At 33.6% G+C, this 5,340-nt stretch overlaps 1 pseudogene; it reads left to right on the top strand.

Annotated features, from left to right (window-relative positions):
* The first annotated feature begins 2,146 nt into the window (after positions 1–2,146).
* LOC116587184 lies at positions 2,147–2,688 on the top strand (annotated as a pseudogene).
* Positions 2,689–5,340: the final 2,652 nt, after the last annotated feature.

The following is a 5,340-nucleotide window of genomic DNA, read 5'->3' as shown; positions in this document are numbered from 1 at the left end:
AGAAGGATAAATTCCACAACAGTGAATTCTTAGATCCAGCAGCATCTTGTAAACAGGAGGAAAATAGAGGACAATGTTATGTTTCAGAGAAACGTTGTGAATGAACAATATAAATAACAAACTTTTAGTATATTTAAAATGTATAGATAATTGGATAATTAACTTCCTTTGATGCATGGCTGTTTTCTTATCCTTCCCTGCCTAATGGCAAATAAATAGATGTTGAATTGAGGCTTAGAGTTAGATAATTCAGTGGCTGATGTTTCCATATCTGGTCATTACAGAGTTAGAATAGAAATCTACTTCTGACTCCAAATATTTGCTTTTTGTTTAATCTCTTGCTTCTTCAGAAAGAGGTGTTTCCAAAGATGTGTATTCAAGTACTGGCTTCCTCCCTTACTAATCAGTCACTTAACTTAATATTTATACCACCTAGCTCCCAGAGTTGTGAGGCTCTAATGAAAACTACAAAGTGTTACATGGAAGTAGTATTTTTAAGATCACCTTAAAAATAGGAGACTATCTTATTGGTATATATATTGTCACCTCATTTAAAATTATATTATTTGATGTTTAGTATATTAAAGTGACAAACAATATTTACTTTAACTAGGCTAATGTTATTTTGTTATTGTTACTTCCAGAACAAGCCATCTACTTGATAAATTAATTATGAATATATTTAAACCTTTCTCTGAGACAGTGTCCACACTCAAAAACGCAGGGTCTACACTCAACTGCCACTTATGATGAGCATGTATTCTTTTGTTTCTGCTGGTGGCTTATGCTTCCTGAATGGGTTCCAAGAAAGAATCATGTTATATTGATTTCCTCTTAGAGCAAGTTGTTGTATAGCCAGCTTGGAATGTATACATGATTGTAGGAGTTCGTAACATTTGTTAGAGGAAGCAGATCCATATTTATAATAAGCACTTTGCAGAAATTTTTTTTCAGGAAGAAATATTCTAAGTTTTTACTAGGATATTAAGTGAATTATTATATAGTCATTCATTTACTCAACAAATATATACTGAGTAGCTATTACATGCCAATGTTTTAGGCACTTGGAAATATCTATGAACAAAATAGAGTTTCCAGCTTCTTGTTTCAGTAGGGGAAGACAAACATTAAACAGTGGATATAATATATGAGTATATTATGTAGTATGCAAGTATGTGAAAATTAATATGGGGAGAAAAAGAAAGCATTGTAACAGAGATCCAGAGGCTGAACTTATGCGCTCATTCAGCCAAATAGTGAGTATTTAAGTATAGCTGCAAAGAAGGTAATATCTAATTCATACTGCACTAGCAGTACTTAGAGAAATCCAAAATCTAGCTTGAAAAAATCAGCAAAGCTGGTGATGATATGGGGAAATGAGGCTAGCTAACAGTTTGCTAGTGGATGTGGGAATTATTCCAACTTATAAGTAACATAATTTGACATTATCTGTTAAATTTATCATGAACAACTATTTCACCAACTTCTGTGAATCCATCCTCCCAAAGGGAAAATATTAGTGTATAAGGAGTTTAAGGGTGCTTATTCCAGCATTGTGTGTTGTTGCAAAAGAAGGAAAGGAGGTGATTGGGTAGGAGCCAATGCACAAAGAAAGCAGAAGATGGGCATGCATCTGAATACTACCAGTAACTGAATCCATGAAATTTCATGGATAGTACCAGGGAAAACAGAATTAAAGAACAAGTAGGATTTTAAGGAAGTGTAATTGATATCCTTAAAGAGATAAAAGAAGCTAACGCAACCAGGAAACAATGACAGGCTTAAAAAAATTAGCCAATTTGAGATCATCAAAGTAAAAAGCTCAGTAAATGGTCTAACAGTAGAATAATCAGAGATGAAGATTTAATTAATGATTAAGAAGATGGAACAAAGGAGTTTACCTAAAATTCAGCACAAAAGACAAAAAGATGAGAAGTATGAAAGAGATAATTTATTTAGGTTCAAAATTGCTATATTCATTTAAAAGATTTCCAGGAGTCTCCAGTTATTGTGAAGTGAGGCACTATGGGCAGTAAAATCTCCCGTGACACTCTATACAAGGCCAGGGGTTGGGGTGGGGGGAGGCAGGGAAGGTCCTGTGCTGCTACCAGGAGGTTTTTGGATACTTTACTGTACGTTTTTGTAGATGGTGGAGCTGCAGATCATTTTGAAGAACTCTGACTCTTAGTAAGGACAAACACCTCTTGGGCACCATCAGGCTTAATTCCACTCCCTGCCCCAAGTTCTCTGTATGTGTTTTGGAGGACCAGTGGCATCTGTGATGAGGCCAAGGTTATGGATAGTCCCCACATGGACATTAAGGTACTGAAGAAATTCAACAAGAATAAAAAATTAGTCCGGAAGGTGGCCAAGAAGTATGGTACTTTTTTGGCCTCAGAATCTCTGATCAAGCAGATCCTACATATCCTGTAATGAGGATAGCAAATTCCCTTCCTTGCTGAGCCACAATGAGAATGTGGTGGCCATAGTGGATAAAAGTGAAGTCCAAGATAGATTCTGGATGAATAAAGTGCTGTGTCTGGCAGCAGCTTTTGGCCACGTGAAGATAACAGATGATGAGCTTGTGTACGACATCCACTTAGGTGTCAGTTTTCTGGAGTCATTGCAAAAGAAGATTGGCAGAACATCTGGGGTTTGTACATCAAGAGCACCATGGATAAGCCCTAGCACCTGCATTAACAGCCAGCTTAGTAAACTCTATTGCTACCATTAAAAATGATAATAATAAATAATTAAAAGATTTCCGAGAGGAGAAAAGATTCTGTGACAGTACCTGTACCTGTATACCTCTATACCTGTATATTCTTTTTTTTTAAATTTCTTTTTTTTAAAATTAAATTAATTTATTTATTTTCAGAAAAACAGTATTCATTATTTTTTCACCACACCCAGTGCTCCATGCACTCCGTGCCCTCTATAAGACCCACCACCTGGTACCCCAACCTCCCACCCCTCTGCCACTTCAAACCCCTCAGTTGTTTTTCAGAGTCCATAGTCTCTCATGATTCACCACCCCTTCCAATTTACCCCAACTGCCTATACCTGTATATTCTTAAAGGTTGGTTATTTTTAATTTAAACTTTTTTTTTTTTTTTTTTTTGCAAATCCAATAGGTTAAAAATTATGAATGGCATTGAAGTTGAGCATTATTTTCTATAATGAATAGATATGTGTATGTATATATATGTATTTTCTATTCCCTCGTCTATCACCTATTTGTGACCTTTGGCTTTTCTATTAGATTATTGCTTTTTAAATATATAAACCTTTTTTCTATGGAGGGGATAATAATCTTTTGCCCATCATATAAGCTACTAATACATAATCTTTGTCATTTGAAAAATTAGTTATGATATATTTTATCTTTGAGATTTTTTCCCATTTGTTCAAATGTCAATATTTTCTTTTTATGTTTTCTGAATCTTATGAGTATCTTAAAAAGTATTCCCTTGCTTAGCCCCCCAACCTAATCTATATTTTATTTAACTCCTTTACAGTTTACTTTTTCAGTTTTAGATCCTAAATCAATTTGAAATGTATGTTTAATTACTGTATGAATTAGGTAGTTTTCATATCAAGTCTTTGTGTATGAGTTTAAAAGCTTGAGCTATAATGTTCCATTCATCTCTGTACTTGTGTTCCTCCTAGTACCATACCGTTTTAGTTACCAAATCTTTATATTTTTAACCAGTAGAGAAAGTGATCTCATATTATTCCTTTTTCCAAACTTACCTTCGCAATTCTTCTGTATTTGCTCTCTAGAAAAACATAAGAATCTATTTGTCAGGTTTCTGTATTTTGTTTTAAAGTAAAACAAATATGTAAAACCACAAAAAATATATGTAGCTTCATGAATTAATGTAATGTGAACACCCTTTTAGCCACTACCTGAGCAGGAAATAAAATTTTGTCTGCCATCCTAGAATCCGTCCACGTGCCCTATCCGAATCCCAGTTGCCCCAATAGAAACCACTACCTTGACTTTTATACTTACCACTCCCTTGAATTTCTTTATTAGTTTATTACCTGCACACCAGGGTGCTAAACTGAAAGAAACTCAAGGGAGTGATAGGTATAAAAAGGAAGACAGTACCAAGGTTTAATTATTTCTTGTAATTTACCAGTTTCCAAGATACAGAATTGATTTCCGATCATCTTGCAGAGACCTATTGGCTTTTTTCCCGATCATTATGAACTCATAGATTTAAATGTGTTGTGATATGTTTCAGTATCTTGGCATTATTTTTTTCCTGAAGCATAAGTTGTCTCATTTTTGCCTGGTGGGAGACTCTTCCATTTGACTCATGAGTGTTTTGACAGGATTCCGGTAGCTTTTGATTGCTTCCTTTCTCTACTCTCTGCCTGGTTTGACAAGAATTTCTGGCTTTATCTTGCATATTTCCCATGTCGGTTCTCAGTCCTTTTTCCAAAAAATCAAACTCTGGATTATTCAGTGGTAAGTTGGATTTCGAGTTTAAAATCTGGATGCCCGTTTATGTTGGTCTAGTCATTGTTTCTTGGCATTTTAATAAAATTAAGTTTGTAGGCAGAGGTGAGAAGCACACAGAAATAATGTATCTTTGAATATATACATATCCAAAAATAATATATGAGTTTATATAGATATTTTCCAATAAATGTAGGTTCTATGGGTTTTTTATGTAACCTCGTCTCAAGGACATAGGAGATTGTAGAATTAAAATTTCTTATTTCCTTTATCCTAGATTATACATACAGAAGCCTTAAAATGACATTACTAATATGACAATTATCAATACAAGCATGGAACACAATTAAAGTAATTTTTGTACATGCTATTCACATTCCTTGCTCATTTCATTTTTTAGTGGTTGAATTATAAGGTCTGAGTATATAAAAATTACCTTTTAGTTTAATTCATTTAGTTTTAGTTCTCAATGTAATTATAAATATAATGCTCAGTCATCAGTGCTTATGTTGATATTTCTGTAGTCATTTTGGTTGCCAGAATTCTTTTCTTAGTAGATTCCTTAGAAAGTTCTCATGAGAGTATTCCTGAATTCTTGAACATCTGTAATAGTTTGCCTTATGCCCTTTGTATTTGAAAATTAGTTTTGCTGCGTATAAGGTGCTTGAGCACATATTCTATCATTGAGATTGAGATTGAGATTGATAATAATAAAATATATTATTTCTTTTTTTTTCTGGCATAGACATTGCTATCAAAGTCTGATGATAATCTAATTTTTTTTTCTTATAAGATAAGTGCTTTTAAAAAAATGCCCAAACATATTTTTTCCCTTTAAAGTTCAGTAATTTTTTAGAGTACAACTTAGTGAA

This window comes from Mustela erminea, chromosome 3, assembly GCF_009829155.1.
Source record: "Mustela erminea isolate mMusErm1 chromosome 3, mMusErm1.Pri, whole genome shotgun sequence".
NCBI lineage: Eukaryota > Metazoa > Chordata > Mammalia > Carnivora > Mustelidae > Mustela > Mustela erminea.
This window is presented reverse-complemented; position numbering and strand designations above follow the sequence as displayed.